This window comes from Onychomys torridus, chromosome 7, assembly GCF_903995425.1.
Source record: "Onychomys torridus chromosome 7, mOncTor1.1, whole genome shotgun sequence".
Lineage (NCBI taxonomy): Eukaryota > Metazoa > Chordata > Mammalia > Rodentia > Cricetidae > Onychomys > Onychomys torridus.
In genome coordinates this window covers 62,190,099-62,200,463 of record NC_050449.1, presented here as the reverse complement: position 1 = coordinate 62,200,463, position 10,365 = coordinate 62,190,099, and the positions used below count along the sequence as shown (strand labels likewise).

The following is a 10,365-nucleotide window of genomic DNA, read 5'->3' as shown; positions in this document are numbered from 1 at the left end:
AAAAAAAAAAGGAAAAGGAGACGGGCGAGCAGGAGGGACCCAGCCAGGCGAGAGCGCGAGCGAGCGCGCGAGTGGCGGTGGACGTGTGCGGCCGAGAGGGGACGCGAGGCGGGTCTGGCCACAGGCAGCGCTAGCGAGAGCGTCTCCAGCCGGCCCCCGCACCCACACTCCACACCCTCCAGACCCCAGACCGGGAGCCACACAAGGCTGCCAAATTTGGGAGGTGGGGAAAAGAGAGGGAGGAGAAAGAGGGGGTGTCTCCTGCGCCCCGATCCTCCCTCTGCTCTTTAACCCAGCGACAGAAATGAACGGTCGGCGACGTGTGGCTCTGTCTACTTTTGAGATTCCCTGGGGGCAGTAACTCCGTGTCCCCTATCCGCGGCCAGCTTGGGAGGAGGAGACAAATCCGGTTATCCGCGTTGGGGCACTTGCTGGTAACTGCAGCTTTCTGCAAGCCTGGTCCAAGGTTGGGGAGAGACTAAAAGGGAATTAGGAACTGACTGACACCCCCTGGAAGGAAGAAGGGGGGACGAGGAACGTGGCGCTTTTTACTTTGGGATGGGACAGTCGGGGGTTTTCAGTCTTAGATATGACTGGGTCTAAAATAAATTTTGTGATTGTAGGATACGGCCAGTCAGTAACTAATGTTATGGAAATAGGTCTCTTTCAGCTCTTTTGCAGTTCTTCTCCGTGAAGAATCCAGAAACCATTTGGCAGTGCTCTATTTTGTGAAGCAAACTTTGGCCAGTTTGGTGAAGGACTCTGAGCCGATGAAACGGGCCTAGCTGCAACTGAACTCTGGTGTGCCTGCTAGTTTTCTATTCCCATTGGTACTTTTGCTATTAAATGCACAGGCACATCCACAGCAGACAGACATCCTGGAGAGGTATTAATAACGTCTGGATAATAAAAAAAAAAATCCAGATAATTAACGCGTCTTATCTTTATAAGGCATGATTCTGTACTTTCCTTCCCTTGGAGCTCACCCATCTACTAGCTGATGCTCAAAGAGAGCTGAGAATTAAGTCTGTGTGCCTCCACTGCAAACTCCAGTACAAAGTACTAATACTAATGGGTTGGCTGGTCAATGTCCGCACATGGAGAGCCAGCTTCTCTGCCTCAGTAGTGAAGCCACCATTTCTTTTTATTTCCAAAGACGCCCATGAAATCAGCCCATTTTTACACCCCCACTTTCCTTCCAGAAAGCCTGAAATTTTTGACAACACAAATATTATTATGTACCAGAAGGTGGCAAAATTATGTGTGTTTTGGGGGATGGGGTGGGAAAGAACTGGGGCGCACTGAATTTTTGCTAATTTTCTGGTTCTGAAAATTGCTTTTAAAAAAGAGAGAAAGCTAAATCTAGCTTCATAGTTTGATGGTCTGTTCTCCAGCTGATCTAGATGGGATGTGAAGGGTTCTGACACCTTCATCTGGGCTCTGCAAGGATCTATGGTGTTAGCCTGTCCATTGGTGCCTGTACACAATGCTATAATTGTCTCCTCTATCTCAGATCAGATGTGTAGCTTCCCCAGACAGATTTTCAGAGCAGCTTCCACTCTCAGAATTTACTATTGGCTAGCCTGTTGCTGGTATTCTTGCAGCAACTGACCTGGCACGGTCACATTTGACTTTTCTAAGTAAACAAATGCTTCAAAGTACACAGCTTAATAGACAACTTCCTCTGGGACAGACAGTCTCAAAATACATCTGCTGGTTGTTTTAGAATACTGTTTTTAATTTTTAAATTTTTACTTGAAATAGAATTATATCACTCCCCCATCCGTGTCCTTACTCCAGCCCCTCCAAGTTACCTTCTCTCCTGCCCCCTCCAAGTTGACTGCCTCTTTTATCTTTGATTATAGTTGTGTGTGTGTGTGTGTGTGTGTGTGTGTACATATATGTGTGTGTGCTTATATGTATGTACAAATAAAAAGAACCCGATGAGTCCATTTTTGTTGTTTGTGTGTATGGTTTCAAAGCTGACCACTCTACATCGAACAACCAATGGGGCTTGTCCCCTGGAGAAGCTAATTCTCCTTTTTCCAGTAGTCAATAAATGGAACCCCTTCCACATTAGCATATCCATTGATAATGATATTGTTCTGATCTTGTTTAGCCATTTCTAAGAGAGACTGTTTCACAGCAGACCTGCTCTTCCACAATGTTCCTGGAACTACAGATGCAAGAGTTGTGATGTAGATGTATCCGCAGGGGCTGGCATCCCCATGATCAGTTGATCTCTGCCTTGGGTCCGGTTTTCTATGTAGGTTTCCAGTCACTATAAGGAGACGTTTCTGTGATAAGGCCCATGGTAGCTACAGTCTTCTGGGGTAAAAGACTAAAATTTAGAGTGTAGTGATGAATCATGCTGGTGTGGGGAAGTGGTGGTAACAGATTCTGCTTATTCAGTTGGTTCCTTTATGGTTCTCCTTCAACCAACTGAAATAGGTCACTCTAGAAACATCTTCCAGAAAAGAAAGGTCAGGGAGGCACTGCTGGCCTTCATCAATCAAGATAGAGGCAGATCTCTGTGAGTGTGAGGCAAGACTGGTCTACACGTGAGTTCCAGGCTAGCCCAGGCTTCAGAGTGAAACCCTGCTTCAAAACCAAAGGAAACATTGAAATAGACTCTGCTCCCTTCAGAGAAAGATCCCAGAGGGGGTGGGGGCAAATTCTCCTAACTCAACACAGTACCTGCTTCTGCAATTTGAAACAATCAGGAACTCAAGCGCTGTCCCCCCGGGGGAAAAATAAAAGTGAGCTAGACGCATTCTTGACTGTCAATCATTGTTACTAGAGTGTAAATCACCTGGATTGTGGAAGCATTTGAAACCAAAAGCGCACAGTGATTGGGTTTATATTCTTTCCTTTCCTGCTGTCCCTTTCTGATTACTAATTAAGATTTCCAGTTTCCCAAATATTTGGAGAGACGGAAGCCTTCTTTAGACCCTGCTCATTGACAAAGGGCAACAATGTTTGCTTTAAAAGGATTGTTTTTCCTTACACTCCGTTCTCTGATAGGCTCTGGCTCAGACAAGCCACTCTCTGTAGAAGAAAGAAATCTAAATCCATGTTTTGCTTTACTGTTTCTTCTCCCTCTTCCCTCCATCCAGGAGTCCAGAAGCTCCCCACCAATCACAGGCTACCCTCTTGATGGCGACACTGCTTTCTTCTGTGCTCAGGTAGAAAACCTCCAAGTTCACTTAGAGTCCTCTCACACTCCAGGCCCTCACTGTCCTCACCCTAATGTACTTGCTAGCCTCTTTGAGCTCTTGGCCCTGACATCTGCACCTCCTTTTTGCTGTATCTGTTCAGCATCAGGCATTATTACTCCCCCAAACCATCCCAGTAACCTTCCCTGATAACTGGCCTCAGGTCTTTCCAGCACCAGAATCCATTCATTCTAGATAGCACTGCCAAGCTAATTACCCTGAACTACAAGCTCTCATTTCCCACCATGTCACTCCCATGCTTACAAGACTTTAATGGCTCCCCATTGCCTATCCAATTAGCTACTAACTAGTCAACAAGGTATTCACAGCTCTACCTCACTTATCTTGGCACTCCTACACCAAGGATGGAAAGCAGATCTCATCTCAGGTTGGTTGGAAAGGTGTGGGCTGGGATTGATGAATGCTGTCTCCCATGGGCGGAAGGATAGGAAGTGTAATGCGCATGCGAGTTAGAGTTTGCCAAACTACCTTACATAATCCTTACAAGACAGGTTCAGTCTTCAAGCCAGGGTGGGCAATGTGTCCGGATTCCATATCAGTCCCTCTTCTCTCTGAGTGCCTTCCCTGTCCCCCAGCTTTCTCTATTTACCGACATCAACCTTCCTTACAATAGGCTCCAGTTGCATACCAATATTTGATGTGTCTCAGGCTTCTTTTCAACGGTTGCTACAAGGTCTCTTGTAGTCCAAGCTGGCCCCAGATTCCAGAATGACCTTGAACTTCTCATCCTCCTGCCTCTACCTCCTAAAATGACTGGTGTTCACCACCACACTGGATTTATGTGCAGTTAGGCATTGAACCCAGGAACTCATCCGTACTAGCCAAGTTCTCTGTCAACTGACCCCATATCCCTAGCTGTACCCCCTTTTTGTCTTTATACTTTGAAATAAGTATTTAAAAATATGTCCCTTTAAAAAAGTCTTTATACTTTAAATATTTAAAAGTCGTTTTTGACAGTTTTATACATCTTAATCAGACCCACTTCTCAACTCTCTTCTCCCATTAACTCCCCACAGACCCCTTCCCAACAAGTTTGCCTCCAACTTTCATGCCCTTTTCTTCTTTTTAACAACTCATTGGTGCCAGTTAGTGCCTCCCACATCACATGGGCGTGGAGCCATCCACCAGAGCATGAGCAACCTACCAGTAGCCACACCCTGACTATAAATGACTCTTACTCCTTCTCCTCAGTAGCCATCAACCGCCAATAGCTCCTCAGTTAGAGGTGGAGTTCAGAAAACCCCATTAATGGGGTGCTTCCTTCCAATGTCCATGCTGGAGTTAGTTGGCTTGATCTTGGACTGGTAGCCATAGCTGCTAGGAGCTCACAAGTTCAATGGCCAGGTCAACAGAAGATAGCATTACACAGCAAATGCTTCCCCATCCTCCAGCTCTTACCTTCTCCACAACCCATCTTTCCTTAGCCTTGGGGTACCCAAGTTACAGTACCAGCAGAACCCCTCTTAAGACAGTTAATATTGTCCTTGTAGTTGTTCCAGGATCGTATGAACATTTATCTTACCTTCCCTGCTAGACGACAACAGTTCTTGAAGACAACCATCATGCCCTCGTACGTAGGAGGTAGCCATTAGAGTTAGTGGGTTTGGGGGTGGAATTGAACTAATCACAAGCTACCATGTCCACACAGGGATCCCGTCACACATCACGAATGAGAAGCTGAGTATTTCAACTTTCAATCACTTGGAATAAGCCTTTCCTTCCTGGATAAAAGATTAGCTGACATGTATGGGCTGTTAAAATTTATATATGCAAAAGAGTTGACAGTTACGTTCCTTGCATTTCTTGGAGAGAGAGGAGAGCCTGAAACCGACGGCAGTATATAGCAGAATTTCCTTGGGAGCCTGGCACTTTCTGCAATGCTCACAGAACAAAGGAGACAGAAAATTAAACCCCGAGTGCCTAGACAACAACTTCCCTTCATTTCAAAATAGCTTCAAGACAGTGAACCAGAGCCATGTGGGGAAATATGAAAATGTAGTCCTGGTCTTGGGCATGGGACAAGCTGCCTCCTGCTCCTATAGACAAGACAGTGTGGTCCATACCCATGGTCACAAGAGCCCTTGGGCTAACCCAAAAAGCAAGGTATGGACTGGATATCCTTGTTACTAATGTAATTTGTCAGGACCCCACAGCCTCGTGTTTTAACACTTGGTCTCCAGGTAGTGATGCTATTTTGAAAGGCTTTTGAACCTGTAAGAGGTGAGGTCTAGCTGGAGGAAGCAGATCACTAAGGGCGAGCCTTTGAAGGCTACTATGGGGACCTACTTCCTGTTTTGTTTCTCTGCTTCCAATCAGCTGACCGGAGACATTTATTAACTTTATAGGGATTAGTTTTTGAAATGACAATGGGTTATGTTGGGTTAAATAAAAATATATCATTGAATTATATTTAGTGTCATCTCTTTTACCTTTATTTAAAATCTGACCCATAGGAGCTGGAGAGCTGGCACTTTTTGTTCTTGCAGATGGTCCAGGTTAATTTCCCAGCACCCATATAGTAGCTCACAACTATCAGTCACTGCAGTTCCAGGAAACCCAGTGTCCTTTTCTGACTTCTGAGGGCACCCACCATGCCCCTGCTACACATACATACATTCAGGCAAAACACTCATACACATACACAAATTAAAAACTGAAATCTGAGCACGAGAACATTTAAATTACTGTGTGGTTAACATTCTAGATCTATAAGGCAGGGCAGTGTGGACTGTCTCTGACACATAGTAGGTATGTTAACGGTCTATTGAGAGTCACTTTGAGGGCTCAGCTGGAGACACCCTTGGATCAGAGTTAACACTCATCTTCATGGGTCTTAAAGCCCTAATTGTGCTCCTGCTGTTTACAAGGCAGTGAGCTGGGTACTAAGAGCAAGGAAGGACAAGTTCTTGTGACTTGTAGGGAAGGTGAGACTTTAGGCAGCAGAGTTGCCTGCCTCCCTTAGCATTGCTCAGGGTTGAGGCTGAGGTCAATCAATTGGTAATTGTCCTCAGGGCTGTGGCAAGGAGGGATGAGTCCTGGGCAGCTGAAGTTCCCTTTGATAGTTTCTGGAGCTGTGAAGTCCAGAACAGACAAGCCTTTGACAATGGGTTGCCTTTCCTCCTCTGGTGAAGAGCAGTTCACTGTGTGTATGTGTGTCCATTTGTGGACTGCCTATTCTGTTCCCTTGTTCCATTTATCTGTTCTTTGGCAAATACAGTCTTGATGACTGTAGTTTGGAACTGGACTTTTAATTTCATGCCATTGTAATTAGGGGAATGTGAATGGCCCCATGTGGCTAACGGTCAATGTGTTCGGCAGTGCAGACTGCCGGTTTCAGGTTTCATTCTCTCACCTTCCAAGCCTTCTTCCCATGGATAGTCTTTCATAGATATTTAGCTTCTATAAAGTTATTTTATTTAAAAATATACAAAAGACACAGTAGAAGATTTTAGATGAATCAATCAGATCATCTGTCCTCTGTAAGGACATAAGACAAGTTCAGACTCATCTGTGCTTCAAGACATGAGTTAATCAGGACCAAGATGTGGCTCTGTGGGTAGAATGTTTGACTAGCATTCACAAGGCTTTGGGCTCCATTCCCAACACTGTATAAACCAAGGTATGGTGCTGTATGCCCATAATCTTCGCACTCAGGAGGTGGAGTCAGGAAGATTAGAAATTCAAAGTCAACCTCAGCTACATAGTGAGTTCCAGGCAAGCCTGGGCTAGCTTGGACCCTATCTCTAAAACAAACAAAGGAGCCGGGCAGTGGTGGTACAAGTCTTTAATTCCAGCACTCGGGAGGCAGAGCCAGGTGGATCTCTGTGAGTTTGAGGCCAGCCTGGGCTACAGAATGAGTCCCAGGAAAGGCTCATAGCTACACAGAGAAACCCTGTCTTGAAAAACCAAAACAAACAAACAAACAAAGGAAAAACCCCAACAACAACAACAAAGGAACAAATCAGCATTAAATACCCACAGAATAGGTTTAGTTAAAGGGTCTGAGAAGACACCAGTGTGTTGTGGAATATTAGTTGAAGATGTGTTACATTTATTCAGGCTGTGGAATATTTGTTTAAGATGTGTTGCATTCTTTTATGTTGCATTTGTTTAACTCTGTGAAGCTGTGTTACTTTGCCTGTCTAAAACACCTGATTGGCTTAATAAATAGCTGAACAGCCAATAGCTAGGCAGGAGAAAGGATTGGCAGGCCTGGCAGACAGAGAGAAGAAATAGGAGAAATCTAGAGAGTGAGGAGTGAGACAAGGAGAAGGAGAGGAGGACATCAGGGGCCAGCCACACAGCCAGCCACAGAGTAAAAAGGAAAGAAAGATATGTAGAATAGAGAAAGGTAAAAAGCCCAGAGGCAAAATGTAGAAGAATAGAAACAGGATAATTAAGAAAAGCTGGCTAGAAATAAGCCAAGCTACGACTGGGCATTCATAAGTAAGAATTAGTCTCTGTGTGTTTATTTGGGACCTGGGTGGTGGGCCCCCAAGGAGTAAAAAGACAAAAGAAACAAACAAAGAAAAACCAACTACACCAGTGTGCTAAAGCTTTCTTGAAAAGCAAGCATTTGATAATTGGCATTGGTGAATAATAATATAAAGTCAAGAAGTAGTTACAGTTATTAAAATGATGAACTTTTTGTAAAATGATTTGAGGAAGCTGGCTGTTTTTATTCTCCAGGTTCATGTTAATTATCAGTTTGACAGAATCTAGAATCACTTGGGAGATGGACCCCTGGCCATACGTTCGAGGGTAGTCTTGATTACTTGAATTAGCATGGGAAGACTTGCCTACTGTGGGTGGCACCATTTCCTGGAAAAGGGGAATCACAGACTGTATAAGAGGAAGCAAGAAAGCTGGGCATGTGTGCAACCATCTCTTGCACTCTGCTTCTTTATTGTGGAGATAAAGCTGCTTCAGGCTCCTGCTGGTGTGACTTCACTCTCAATGACCGTCTGTATCTTGAACTGTGACCTGAAGTAAATCCTTTCTCTCTTATGCTGCTCTTTTCAGAGTATTTTATATAGCAACAGAAAAGAAACCAAGACAGTGGATGAACCTCATCATAGAAGTGTTAATACACACACACACACACACACACACACACACACACACACACACACACACCACTTTTCTACTAAACAAATACAGAGGAATTTTCCTTCGGCAAGGGATGTATCTCCTTTCACCTAAGTCAGTGGCTATCAGCTTAAAAGGGCAGATTCTCAGGTCTCAGCCAGACTTTCTGAGAGGGCCAGAATTGGAGATGCAGCCCCGAAATCAGTGTCTGTAACAAGACGCTTCACATGTCTGCTCTTGGCAAATGTTTGTAGAAACACTGTCATCAATCTAAGGGCCTCTGCACCGTAACAACACTGATGTAGACACAGGAATCCTCTAGGAGTGAGACCACACCTCTGTGCCTGATGATCACTTAACTTACACTCTGCAAGCCCCCAAAGTCCCTGCAGCACTCCAGGAACCTACTACTAGGACACCTTACCATGTGGGTGGTAATTACATAGAAAGGGCTTTTGAAAATCCTGTTATTCTGGAAAGATTTGGGTAGAGATAGAATTCGAAAATTAAAAAAAAAAAAAAAAAAAAGAGGGGTGTGAGGAGAATTTTATCAAAACTTTCCAGGGCACTAATGAATCATGATATCACTTTTATTTTGGAGAAGCTATCTTGGTGGAAACCTGTGTGAGACTAAGAAATCAGCAAAACACACCAGAAGGGTTACATAAAGACAGCAGCTCTCATCCCAAGGTATACATTGGGAGAGCCATGATAGGTCAAACTTAGGTTTAGAACCATTTCAACTAGGGGCTCTGCTCCCCCCAACCCCCCGCAAAAAAAAAAAAAAAAAAAAGCATTGCTTCACCTGAAATGGGCTTACCATCTCATTAAATCTTAAAAAGTCTCACATGATTTTAAAAAGATATTTACTTATTTTTAATTTGTATTTATATGTGTATATGTAAGCATGTGAGTGCCCAGAGAGGCCAGACATCTCTTGGAGCTGGAGTTAGAGACATGGATGCCGGGAACCGAGCTCTAGTCCTCCATAAGCACAGAAAGCACGTTAACAGCTGAGCCATTACTCCAGCCCTCAACACGTTTTAAAATATATTTTAGTTACCTCAAATACTATCTGCCTATGTGATGATGTCATGTTCATGTCTGTGGGGTGCATTTATGTGTTCAGGTGTGTGAGGGAGACCAGCTCCCTCTTATCCCCTGTAGGGTACTCTGGAACAGGGATAAATGAGGAATTTGTGGTTAGAAGGACAGAGAGAGGGAGGAGAGAGAGAGAGAGAGAGAGAGAGAGAGAGAGAGAGAGAGAGAGAGAGAAGAGAAGAGAAGAGAAGAGAAGAGAAGAGAAGAGAAGAGAAGAGGAGAGGAGAGGAGAAAGGAGAGAGAGAGAGAGAGAGAGAGAGAGAGAGAGAGAGAGAGAGAGAGAGAGAACACAAGATAACCCCAGGAGGGCCTGGGTCCAAACCCACCAGCCCCTTCTGCCTCTGCTAAAGGGCTTTTAAAGGAATGCCAAGGGGCAAGCCAAAAGACCTCCCCCAGTACACCCAAGTGTAGACCATCCCAAACACTTGGTGACCTTGCACGTGGTCCATCCATCCCCCAATGCAGCCTTGCTGTGGAAAGCAAGCTCAGATCTAATTTAGAAAACCTTTGTGGGCTCCAACATGAGTGTATATACACTTGTACAAGCCAGAAGACATAGTGTTATTTTTAAACACTACCCATCTTTCTTTGCCCCATTCTCTTTTTCTTAATACCCTCCTATCCTTTTAGAAACAGAGTTTCTCACTGACCTGGAGCTCACCACTTAGGCTAGGCTGGCTGGCCAGCAAGCCTGTCTCTGCCTCCCCAGAATTGGAACTACAAGTTTGTGCCACCACACCCAGCTTTACATGGGGGTTCTGGGGATCAAACTCAGGTTACCATGCTTACAGTGCAAGCATTTTGTTAGTTTGGTTTTGCTCCCACTGAGCTATCTCCTCAGTCTGGAGCAGATAATTCTTAAGCAAAAACAAAAATGTTGTCCATCACTCTCCCCACCCCACAAGTTCATCAGCTTGCATCCTAAGCACTGCCGTGTGTG

General features: G+C 44.7%; 1 long non-coding RNA gene across 1 annotated transcript; it reads left to right on the top strand.

Moving 5' to 3' along the window:
- The first annotated feature begins 70 nt into the window (after positions 1-70).
- Positions 71-5,611, top strand: LOC118587687. Its single transcript, XR_004945462.1, has 3 exons — positions 71-801; positions 3,117-3,185; positions 4,885-5,611. It is a non-coding gene; the product is annotated as an uncharacterized LOC118587687 (long non-coding RNA).
- Positions 5,612-10,365: the final 4,754 nt, after the last annotated feature.